General features: G+C 38.8%; 1 pseudogene; it reads left to right on the top strand.

The window, feature by feature from the left end:
- Positions 1-11159: 11159 nt before the first annotated feature.
- Positions 11160-12226, top strand: LOC123139316 (uncharacterized; annotated as a pseudogene).
- Positions 12227-13431: the final 1205 nt, after the last annotated feature.

Raw genomic sequence — 13431 nt, 5'->3', positions numbered from 1 at the left:
CAAGGAGAACATTGTATTGAGAATCAAAGAGAGAGAAGAAGCCATCTAGCTACTAGCTATGGACCCGTAGGTCTGTGGTAAACTACTCACACTTCATCGGAGAGGCAATGGTGTTGATGTAGAAGCCCTCCATGATCGAATCCCCCTCCGGCAGGACGTCAAAAAAGGCCCCTAGATGGTATCTCACAGGTACAGAAGGTTGCGGCGGTGGAAAAGTGGTTTCGTGGCACCCCTGGATGTTTTGAGGGTATAAGAGTATATATAGGCGAAGGAACTAGGTCAGGAGAGCTCCAAGGGCCCATGAGGTAGGGGTTGCGCCCTACCCCCTTGGGCGGGCCCTCCACCCTCGCGGATGCCTCGTTGAGTCTCCGACTTCATCTCCAAGTCTCCTAGTTTGCTTCTGGTCCAAGAAAGATCATTGCGAAAGTTTCATTCTTTTTGGACTCCATTTGGTATTCCTTTTCTGCTAAACTCTAAAGCAGGCCAAAAAAAACTGACACTGGGCTCTAGGTTAATAGGTTAGTCCCAAAAATAATATAAAATAGCATATTAAACATCCAAAATAGATAATATAATAGCATGGAACAATCAAAAATTATAGATACGTGATACGTCTCCAACGTATATATAGTTTATGAAGCAGTAATGCTATTATATTATCTGTTTTGAATGATTATGGGCTTTATTATACACTTTTATATTACTTTTGGGACTAACCTACTAATCGGAGGCCCAACCCATATTGCTGTTTTCTTGCCTATTTTAGTGTTTCGAAGAAAAGGAATATCAAACGGAGTCCAAACGGAATGAAACCTTCGGGAGCGTGATTTTTGGAACGAACATGATCTGGGAGACTTGGAGTTCACGTCAGAGAAGCTTCGAGGAAGCCACGAGGGTCCCCCCCCCCTACTGGGCGTGCCCCCTGTCTCATGGGCCCCTCGAGCGTCCCCCGACCGACTTCTTTCACCTATATAAGTCCATATACCCTAAAAACATCGGAGACAACAATAGATTGGGAGTTCCGTCACCGCAAGCCTCTATAGCCACCGAAAACCTCTCGGGAGCCTGTCCCGGTACCCTACCGGAGGAGGAACCCATCACCGGTGGCCATCTTCATCATCCCAACGCTCTCCATGACGAGGAGGGAGTAGTTCACCCTCGGGGTTGAGGGTATGTACCAGTAGCTATGTGTTTGATCTCTCTCTCTCTCTCTCTCTCTCGTGTTCTCTCTATGTCACGATCTTGATGTATCGCGAGCTTTGCTATTATAGTTGGACCTTATGATGTTTCTCCCCCTCTACTCTCTTGTAATGGATTGAGTTTTCCCTTTGAAGTTATCTTATCGGATTGGGTCTTTAAGGATTTGATAACACTTGATGTATGTCTTGCCGTGCTTATTTGTGGTGACAATGGGATATTCATGTGATTCACTTGATGTATGTTTTGGTGATCAACTTGCGGGTTTCGTGACCTTGGGAATCTATGCATAGGGGTTGCCACACGTTTTCGTCTTGACTCTCCGATAGAAACTTTGGGGCACTCTTTGAAGTACTTTGTGTTGGTTGAATAGATGAATCTGAGATTGTGTGATGCATATCGTATAATCATGCCCACGGATACTTGAGGTGACAATGGAGTATCTAGGTGACATTAGGGTTTTGGTTGATTTGTGTCTTAAGGTGTTATTCTAGTATGAACTCTATGATAGATTGAACGGAAAGAATAGCTTCATGTTATTTTACTACATACTCTTGAATAGATAGATGAAAAAAGATAACTTTGAGGTGCTTTCGTACCCTACCATAATCTCTTTGTTTGTTCTCCGCTATTAGTGACTTTGGAGTGACTCTTTGTTGCATGTTGAGGGATAGTTATATGATCCAGTTATGTTATTATTGTTGAGAGAACTTGCACTAGTGAAAGTATGAACCTTAGGCCTTGTTTCCTACCATTGCAATACTGTTTACGCTCACTTTTATCGCTTGCTACCTTGCTGTTTTTATAATTTCTGATTACAAATACCTTTATCTACTATCCATATTGCACTTGTATCACCATCTCTTCGCCGAACTAGTGCACATATACAATTTACCATTGTATTGGGTGTGTTGGGGACACAAGAGACTTTTTGCTATTTGGCTGCAGGTTTGTTTGAGAGAGACCATATTCATCCTACGCCTCCCACGGATTGATAAACCTTAGGTCATCCACTTGAGGGAAATTTGCTACTGTCCTACAAACCTCTGCACTTGGAGGCCCAACAACATCTACAAGAAGAAGGTTGTGTAGTAGAAATCAAGCTCTTTTCTGGCGCCGTTGCCGGGGAGGTGAGTGCTTGAATGTATATCTTTAGATCTTGCAATCGAATCTTTTTGTTTCTTGTTTTATCACTAGTTTAGTCTATAAAAGAAAACTACAAAAAATGGAATTGAGTTTGTCTCATACGCTTCATCTTTTTAATATATTTCATGAGAATGATGGTAAGGAAAATTGTGCTCAAGTGCTAGAATAAGAAATCTATAAAATGTTTGGCACTAAATCTTTGAATGATGAGCATGATTGCAATGTTGTTAGTATGAACTAAATTGTTAGAGGCATAAGCATTTAGAAACTAAATTGTTGCAAGAAAGGCTAGATAAGAGTGCTGAAAATTTAAGATATATTTACCGTTGTGAACTTTGCAATGAACGTGGTCATTTAAATCTCCAATGCAAATTGTTTCATGATCAAATAGTTTCCAAAAATTGTGATGACTTGATTTCCCTTGCACAATATAATGAACTTAGTTTGCTTTTGGGTTACGAGGAATTGAAACGTGCAACTAAGCATATTCCAGAATTTAATCTTGAGCATTTTCTTGATATTGATCTAGAAAAGATTTATTTGTATTGTGCGGTGAATTGCATTGAAAATCCTTATATTGCCAATTACCTAAAGAAAATAAAGCAAATAGAAGATGAAGAGAATACTAATGAAAGGGAAGAGACTTCCCAATATCCTCCTATTTATTTCTTATGATGAATCAGGCAATGAGGAGGAGCTTTCTATTCAACCAATCTCATCAATAAGGATCTCAAAGAAGAGGGTTGAACCCACACATAATGTGAAGAAGAAAAAGAAAAGACAGAGCAGCAAAGGTAGAAAGGTATCTCTCCCAAATGATGTTGCTCCTACTACTCATTGTGATGATGATAATTGCTATACTATTGGTGTTATCCATACTATTAATAACAAGAGTGATTATGCTTATGATATGAAAAGGCCAAAGCTTGGGGAAGCTATGTTTGATGAGGATGAAATATTTGAGAATATATTTTCTGAAATTGATGTTTGTCCCAAGCTTGGGGATGCTACGTTTAATGAAGATGATATTTTTAGCCTCCCAAGTTTTGATATGCAAAGTTGTTATGATGATTGCATGCCTCTTACTTATGATTATATTGATAAAAGTGGGTTTGGAAGAGTGTCAACTTGAGGAAGTAATGATCCCACTATTTTGGAGGATGTTGAATCTTATTGTGATGAATATGAAAGTGGATTTGGAAGAGTGTCAACTTTATTTAGTGATGATTCCACTATCTTGGAAGAGGTTTCAATCGATTATGATGAGAACAAAGTTGCTACTTATGATGATTATTGTGATGAAACTTATGCTATAAAAAGTAGTGATGATTATATTTATAAAACTTGTCATGATTATGATTACCCTTTTTATGAACATTACTCTTTTGATGTGGAAACAATTTATAGTGTTCGAGTCTCTTATGATACTGCCACCATTCCGAATGAGAACAATTTTGCTTATGTGGAGAGTAGTAAATTTTCTATGCTTGTAGATCATGAAAAGAATGCTTTAGGTGCTGGTTATATTGTTGAATTCATTCATGATGCTACTGAAAATTATTATGGTGAAGGAACATATGCTTGTAGGAATTGCAATAATACCAAGTTTCCTCTCTACGTGCTTAAAATTTTAAAGGTATGCTTGTTTGCCTTCCTATGCTAGTTGGTTATTATTCCTATAAGTTGTTTGCTCACAAAATGCCTATGCATAGGAAGTGGGTTAGACTTAAATGTGCTAGTCATATGCTTCATGATGCTCCCGTTATGTTTCAATTCTTATCTTTTATGTGAGCATCATTGTCATCATCATGCCTAGCTAAAAAGGCATTAAAGAAAAGTGCTTGTTGGGAGACAACCCAATATTTACCCTTACTGTTTTTGTGTGTTCACATGATTATGTGATACATCTCCAACGTATCTATGATTTATGAAGTATCCATGCTATTATATTATCCATCTATGATGTTTTATATGCATTTATATGCCATTTTATATGATTTTCGGGACTAACCTATTAACCTAGAGCCCACTGCCAGTTTCTGTTTTCTCCTTGTTTTTGAGTTTTACAGAAAAGGAATACCAAATGGAGTCCAATTGACGTGCCAATTTTTGAGGATTTTTTATGGACCAAAATAAGACCACGGAGCATCGGAGTTGGGCCAAAAGAGTCTCATGGACAGCTCGGAGACCCCCCTGACGTGAAACCTACGCCAAAAATTCCTATAAATACAGAAACCTTCGGAAAATAACCTAGATCGGAAGTTCCGCCGTCGCAAGCCTCTGTAGCCACGAGAAATCAATCTAGGCCCTCTCTGGCACCCTGCCGGAGGGTGCCAACATCACTGGAGGCCATGGAGGAGTATCTCGGAGGGGCCATCATCGCCATGAAGGCCAAGGACCAGAGGGGGAAAGCCATGGAGGAGGAAGCACAAGGGGGAGAACCTCTCCTCCTCTCTCTTGGTGGTACCGGAGTGCCATCGGGAGGGGAATCATCGCCGCGGTGATAGTCTTCATCAACATCACCATCATCATCACCATCCTCATCTCTTTTACACGGTCCACTCTCCCGCACCCCGCTGTAATCCCTACTTGAACATGGTGCTTTATGCCCCATATTATGATCCAATGATGTGTTTCCATCCTATGATGTTTTGAGTAGATATATTTTGTCTTTGGGTTGATTGATGATCTAGATTGGTATGAGTTGTATGTTTTACTTTGATGTTGTCCTATGGTGCCCTCCGTGTCACGCAAGCGTGAGAGATTCCCGCTAGTGTTGCAATACATTCATGATTCGCTTATAGTGGGTTGGTGAGTGACCGAAACACAAACCCGAGTAAGAGGGATTGTTGCGTATGGGAATAAAGAGGACTTGATGATTTAATGCTATGGTTGGGTTTTACCTTAATGATCTTTAGTAGTTGCGGATGCTTGCTAGAGTTCCAATCATAAGTGCATATGATCCAAGTAGAGAAAGTATGTTAGCTTATGCCTCTCCCTCAGATGAAACTGCAATAGTGATCACCGGTCTTGTTAACAATTGCCTAGGACAATTCCACACACCAATCCACCATTATTCCACACTGGCTATTTAATATTTAGTAATATATTCTAACTTAATGATAACAGCGCCTGCTTTTATATTTTATATCTCCGATATCATGCAAAGTTATCCTCTTTATACCCACAACACAGTTTTATTTCTTGTTTCTAGTTGGAAGCAAACGTTCGTTGCACGTAGAGTCGTATCAGTGGTAGATAGGGCTTGAGAGAATATTGATCTTACCTTTAGCTCCTTGTGGGTTCGACACTCCATACTTATCACTTCCACCTTTGGGAATTGCTACGATGATTCCCTGCACTTGGGGATTATCAAGCTCTTTTCTGCCGCCGTTGCCGGGGAGAAATAGCGTGGGGTTGATATTCTCGTGTGTGCTTGTTTGCTTTCTTCACTAAGTAGATTTTATTTTTCCTTTTTGTTTCTTTTTAGTTGTGGGTGAAACATACAAAAAAATTAAAGAATCAAAATACAAAAAAAAATATGTACTTGCCTCTCATGCCTAAAAAAAGTTTTTCAAAAAGAGAAGTGATTGGAAAGTTATGCATTGAAGAAGTGAGGGTCGACCTTGAGCACTTGTGTTCATGCTCAAGGAAACAATGTAGAATTTTTCATGGAAGTTTCTCTGTAAATAATTATACCCTTGTATATATCCTTTGTAATCTAAAAATAATGTTCCAAGCTTTGGTTTTAGTATGATAAGATTGCTTGCTTACTATGTGCAGAACAAAAACAGAAACTTTGGCTCTAGTGCATGAATTTAAATTTTTTACTGGAAAGTCAAATGGGTCTGAAACTTTTTGCACATTACTTATGTACAATTTTTTCAAATTTTCAAATTTATTTCATAATTTGTGGAGTTACAGAAGTTTACTGAACTTCCATATTACTATAGACTGTCCTGTTCTTGATAGATTCTGTTTTTCATGTGTTGTTTGCTTATTTTGATGCATCTATGGCAAGTATGTAAGGGTATGAACCATAGAGAAGTTGGAATACAGTAGGTTTAACACCAATACAAATAAAGAATGAGTTAGTTACAGTACCTTAAAGTGGTAGTTTTCTTTATTACACTAACAGATCACACAAGTTTTTGTGTAAGTTTTTGTGAATGAAGTGTTTGAAGAACGAGGAGTCACCGATGTGAGAAGAATAAAGAGAGACAAGAGTTCAAGCTTGGGGATGCCCAAGGCACCCCAAGTAAATATTTTAAAGGATACTCAAGCATCTAAGCTTGGGGATGCCCCGGTTGGCATCCCATCTTTCTTCTTCAACAAATATCGGTATACCTCGGTTTTTGCTTTGTTCACATGATTTGTATCCTTTGTGTTTTTATTTTTCTTTAAGAATCATGATATTATGAGATAGCTCTTCATTGATTTATAATTCATAAGCTTCACTTATATCTTTTAAGTATGATCTTATAGAATTGCTCTTTGTGCTTCACTTAAATCGTTTGAGTATGGTTTTATAGAATGCTTCGTGCGCTTCACTTATATATTTTGAGCTTGGATATTGGCTAGTCTATATTAATTGTAGAATGCTCCAGGAACTTCACTTATATATTTTTGGAGTATGAATAATACTATAATTTAAAGTGGGTTTGGAAGAGTGTCAACTTTAGGGATTAGTGATTCCACTATCTTGGAGGGTGTTGAATCTTCGTACGATATTTATGAAAGTGGATTTGGAAGAGTGTCAACTTTAGTTAGTATTCCACTATTTTGGAAGAGGTTCCAATTGAGTATGAGAAAAAAGTTGTTATCCATGATGATACTGAAAACTATTATGAGGGAGGAATATATGCTTGTAGGAGTTGCAATAATATCAAGTTTCCTCCCTATGTGCTTTAAGTTTTGAAGTTAAACTTGTTTTACCTTCCTATGCTAGTTGATTCTTGTTCCCATAAGTTGTGTGCTAAAAAAATCCCTAGGCATAGGAAGTAGGTTATATTTAAATGTGCTAGTCATATTCTTCAAGATGCTCTCTTTGTGCTTCAATTACTATCTTTTATGTGAGCATCATTGAAATCATCATGCCTAGCTAAAAGGCATTAAAGAAAAGCGCTTGTTGGGAGACAACCCAATATTTACCCTTACTGTTTTTATGTGTTTACATGATTAAGCTACTTTAGTAATCATGTTTTATAGCTTTTGTTTCAATAAAGTGCCAAGTAAGACCTTTGGGAAGACTTGGGTGAAAGTTAATGTGATCTTGCTATAAAAAACAGAGACTTTGCACTCACGACAATAGATGTCAGTTTTATAGAAGAGTGCTTTTGAGTTGATTCTTTTTGCAGAAGATTAATAGACAAATTCCTCACGTCCACAAATTTATTTCATAATTTTTGGTGTAGCATAAGTATGGTTATTGTTCAGATCATTACAGACTGTTCTGTTTCTGACAGATTCTATTTTCATTGCATAGTTTGATTGTTTTCTAGTTTCTATGGCTTGTATTACTCAATATAATTTGTAGAAATGACATGTAGGCATTGTGTGAGAACAATTATGAACCTCGTCTTTGACAGTACCAAAGTGAATGGTTTGCTCTTTATCATACTAACCTATCTCACGAAGTTTGGTTAAGTTTTGTGTGATTGAAGTTTTCAAGTTTTGGGTGAGATATCGATATGAGGAGAATAAGGAGTGGAAAGACCCTAAGCTTGGGGATGCCCAAGGAACCCCAAGGTAATATTCAAGGAAGACTCAAGCGCCTAAGCTTGGGGATGCCACGGAAGGCATCCCCTCTTTCGTCTTCAAAACTATCGGTATACCTTACTCGGAGCTATATTTTTATTCGTCACATGATATGTGTTTTGCTTGGAGCATATTTTCAATTTTACTTGCTGTTTGAATAAAATAATTGGATCTGAAATATTGAATAAAAAAGGAACCCTCCCATGGCTAGTTAATTATTTGACTACTAAATGTCCTTCACTCATATCTTTTGGAGTAGTTTGTCATTTACTCATGTGCTTCATGTATATCCTATGAGTAAATGGGGGAATGAATTGAATGTCATACATCTGAATTTATATATGTTTCATATGCTTATAACATGGATAGTAATGACTTTACATATAAAGAGTATGAGGCATAAAAGTTGTTGAGAGTTCGGAAACGTAGTTTTGGTCATCGTTGCAATTAATAGGAAGTAATAAGGAAAGAGAGGTTCACATACAGATATATTATCTTGGACATCTTTTATGATTGGGAGCAGTCATTAAGTATGACATGCTAAAAGAGTTGACATTGAACAAGGAAGACAATGTAATCATTTGTGTTTTCTCACATCTCAGTTAAAGTATATTGTCATTGACCTTCTAAACATGTTGAGATTGCCTTTCCCCCTCATGCTAGCCAAATTCCTTGCACTAAGTAGAGATACTACTTGTGTTTCCAAATATCCTTAAACCCAGTTTTGCCATGAGAGTCCACCATACCTACCTATGGATTGAGTAAGATCCTTCAAGTAAGTTTTCATGTTGCAGGCAATAAACATTGCTATCTAAATATGTATGACTTATTAGTGCAGAGAAAATAAGCTTTGTACGACCATGTTGTGGAAGAAATAAAAGCGACGGACTGCATAATAAAGGCACACATACAAGGGGCAATATAAAGTGACATTCTTTTGCATTAAGAATTTATGCATCCAACCCTAAACGCACATGACAACCTCTGCTTCCCTCTGCGAAGGGCCTATCTTTTACTTTATGTTTTTTACTTTATGCTTGAGTCAAGGTGATCCTCACCTTTCCTTTTTTTTCATTTTATCCTTTGGCAAGCCCCTCGTGTTTGAAAGATCATGATATATATATCCAATTGGATGTAAGTTTGCATGGGCTATTATTGTTGACATCACCTAAAGGTGAATACGTTGGGAGGCAACACAATAAGCCCCTATCTTTCTCAGTTGCCAGCTGAAACTCCATAACCACAAGTATTGCGTGAGTGTTAGCAATTGTAGAAGACTATATGATAGTTGAGTTTGTGGACTTGCTGAAAAGCTCTATTCTTGACTCTTTTTGATGTTATGATAAATTGCAATTGTTTCAATGACTGAGATTATAGTTTGTTAGTTCTCGATGAAGTTTCTGAACCATACTTGACATTGTGAATAGATTGTTACTTGATAATGAAAAGTTTTATGAGATAAGCTACTATTAGGGCATGGCCAATGGGCCACGCTGGACGGGCGCCCCATGTGCCACCTCCTCCTGTCGAGTGCCACCTCCACCAAACCCCTGGCTTGCAGAACGAAACGGGCTCCTGTAGAAGAACTCGCTTCTTCCCTGACGAAAGCAACAAGGCGGCCACTTGGGTAACGCGGTGGGAGGTCCGTCGCTCCGCTCGATTCGGGACCACACTCCCCCAAAAAAATCCCGCGAGAGAGAGGGGAAGGGCGGGAAGGGGATAAGAGAAGGGCGCGAACCAGGGAGCGGAGGCGCGGCGCGTGAACGAGTGGAGAAGGCGGCGCACCTCATCCTCAAGCTGTCGTCGACATCCGACTACAGCTCTTGTTGCAAGGTATGAGTCTAGTTCTTCCCCTGCTTCTTCTTGTGGTCATGGCCAGATTTATTTTGTTCAGTAAACTAGGCTAGGGTTCCAAGAACAGATCCGTTCCAAGAAGATTGATTCCCCTGTGTGTGATTTTGGTTCAATCTATGTATGTTGCGGCAAGAGCCAAAATCAGATCCGTTCTTTGGTACACAGTTTTGGTACAGAGTTGATACAGAGTTCTGGTACAGAGTTCTTGGAACGAATCTGAGTCAGGCAACCATGTTTTGGTACATAGTTGATACATAGTTAACTCTGTACCAAATCAACTAGCACAAGGGTTCCAAGAAGATTGAGTCAGGCAACCATGCTTGTGGAAATCCTGAAATCCCCATCTTTTTTCTTCTTAGCCCTGAGAGAAACACATGTCAGATCAGCCTTGATACTCTGCTCTTTGCAATTGTGAAGAGAAAATTATGTTGATTAGCTAGGTGCAAATGCTGATTTGCTAACCCTGAGAGAAACATGTCAAATCCTGAAATCCCCATCTTTGTTTTTATTTGCTAATGGCTAGGTGCAGATGTTGAATTCTTTTGCTAGATGTACTAGTAGTTGGTATATTATTAGACTAGCATAATCAAGATGTTTTGGTACAGAGTTAACTTGAACAGAGTTCTGACTATTATAACATCTATGTACCTTGGTCAATTTGGTCCCTTGTGCTAGCTGCATATACTGATAAAGAAAGAGTGGTGCTAGTCTGCTGAAGGTGCCATATCCATGTAATTTTTTTTCTTTTTTGAGAAATGGCTGGTAGGATTAAGAGCTTAGAACACTTGGACACTTTGCTATCTTTTTATTGTTCTTTGGTAGTTCCGAGTATGCTATTTGCACATGAATATTATTCTTGCCATCCAAATTATAGCTTCATGTGTGCTATGTGCATAATTCTTATTACTTGATTTTTAAATTGTAGCTCAACTTGCAATATGTCACAATTGAGTTCTGATGAGTTCGAAGATGATACCATTGACCCAACAGAAATTTTCTCTCTAGAAGATTACTTGGCACAACAGAATACTCTCAACAACTTTGCTACACAAATAGACACAAACATTCATGATGAACTAGGAGCTCCAAGTACTAGGCGTCAGTCAGCCCCTAGGACATATATTGACAGGAAGAGAGAATTTTACAGTGAACTTCTCATAGCAGATTACTTCTGTGATAGTCCTACCTATCCTGATTACTACTTCCGTAGAAGATTCCGCATGGGAAAACCCCTCTTTCTACGCATTGTTCAAGCTCTTGGTGAGTGGTATCCCTACTTCACTCAAAGGGTGGATGCCCTGGGCCGTCCAGGTCTATCACCTTTACAGAAGTGCACAATAGCCATGCATATGTTGGCGTATGGTGTTCCTACTGACAAAACAGATGACCATATAAGACTTGGTGCATCTACAGCACTCGAGTCTCTTGAGAAATTTGCTAAGGGGGTCATTGCCAAGTTTGGTGGGGAATATTTGCGAAGGCCAACTGTTGAAGACATTCAACGTCTACTAGAAATTGGCGAAGCACGTGGTTTTCCTGGTATGCTAGGAAGCATAGACTGCATGCATTGGGAGTGGAAAAACTGTCTGGTTGGATGGAAGGGCAGTTTACACGTGGCGACTACGGTGTCCCTACCATCATCCTTGAGGCTGTTGCATCCCATGATCTATGGATATGGCATGCCTTCTTTGGTGTCCCAGGATCCAACAATGACATCAATGTGCTCAATCAGTCGCCATTGTTCACTGAAACGTTGCAAGGGAATGCTCCTAGAGTAGACTACTATGTCAATGGGCAACAATACAAGAAGGGATATTATCTTGCAGATGGAATATATCCTGAGTGGGCTGTTTTTGTGAAAACCATCCGGCTGCCTCAAACTGAAAAGGACAAGTTATTTGCGAAGAAACAAGAAGGTGCGAGAAAGTATGTTGAACGTGCATTTGGAGTTCTACAACAGCGCTTCAAAATTGTCGCAGAACCATCACGGCTTTGGGATCAAATAGATATCTGCAACATAATGAAAGCATGTGTGATCATGCACAACATGATACTCGAAGATGAGAAGGGCGTGGAGTTACCTTTCAATCTGAATGAAGCTTTGGGATCATCCACTGCTCTGCCGCCGACAGCTATTAGTGGGGCTACACCTTTGTTTGCCGACGTGATTAGAAGATATGTTGAGATACGTGACCGGTCCATGCACAATCGTCTCAAGCATGATTTGGTTGAGCATATTTGGAAGAAATTCAGCAAAGATACAAACAATTAGATGTAGTGTGTGTGTGTGTGTGAGAGAGAGAGAGAGGGAGAGAGTATCTTTGAATTGCATGTGTTGTCAAGAGTTTTAAGACTATCTTTGTATGTGTTGTCAAGAGTTTTAAGGCTATCTTTGAATTGCATGTGTTGTCAAGAGTTTTAAGACTATCTTTGTATTAAGACTATCTTTGAATTGCATGTGTTGTCAAGAGTTTTAAGACTATCTTTGAATTGCATGTGTGTCAAGAGTTTTAAGACTATCTTTAAGTGTACTCTAGATTATGCATACAGACTTGTGTTCTTTACTTGCTTGCTGAAACTAAGGTGCAGACGAATGAGATGATGGAATTGCAGAATCGTATATCTGCTCAAAAGGTTGAAGCTAACCGACTTGCATATGAGGCAGCAAAGGAGAGGACAGTGGCGAAGTTAGCTGAGGAAAGAACCAAGTTGTTTGACAAGTTCACAGAGATGTTGAGTGCCGACACAACAACAATGGAGCATGGAGCTAATCAAGATAAGTGACACTAGAAATAAAATAGGAAGAAAAAATGTTTCTTTTTCTTTTAGTTGGGCTGGTAACTCCCCTGCACTTTTAGTAGAAGTTCTATACTGTACTCAGAAATCTTCCTTGTTACTTGTGACATTCTTGTTACTCGTGAAAATTTAGAATATACTATAACATGTGTCTTCCTTCTTATATAGATGTTCTACATATACTTGGAACAATGGAGGGTTTCATGTGAAAGGAAGCATAGAAGATGTGCGACAGTTTTTTTTCTGGAATTAGAAGGATCCAAGGATACACCAACAAATTCAGTCTGAACTTTGAATAAATATGATATGAGTGTTTACAAACATTTCCTTCATGGGTATTTGGAAATCTTCAGATTATGCTATCACTATGGGATTTTTTAGTGTCATGGACAAGGATACTTGCTGATATTGTTTTGATATCAAATTTGATATTCTTTTGATATCAAAATTGATGATTTTTTTTGGGAATCCAGTTTTTTGATAACTTTCAATGTTTATGCTTGTTGATATCATTGATTCAAATGGTTGCTGGTATTGTTTAAATGTAGTGGACATTGCATGTTTTGGAAAGTAGGTGAGAGAAAAAGTAAGAGGATGACATCAGAGAGAGTAGCTTCCATTTAGTGATTGTAGCACACACCAACAACTTCGTTCTAAATTATCTATGTGGATGGCTGGGGC

This window comes from Triticum aestivum, chromosome 6B (genome assembly GCF_018294505.1).
Source record: "Triticum aestivum cultivar Chinese Spring chromosome 6B, IWGSC CS RefSeq v2.1, whole genome shotgun sequence".
Taxonomy (NCBI): Eukaryota; Viridiplantae; Streptophyta; class Magnoliopsida; order Poales; family Poaceae; genus Triticum; species Triticum aestivum.
The sequence above is the reverse complement of the archived record's forward strand: the minus strand, read 5'-3'. Positions and strand labels throughout refer to the sequence as shown.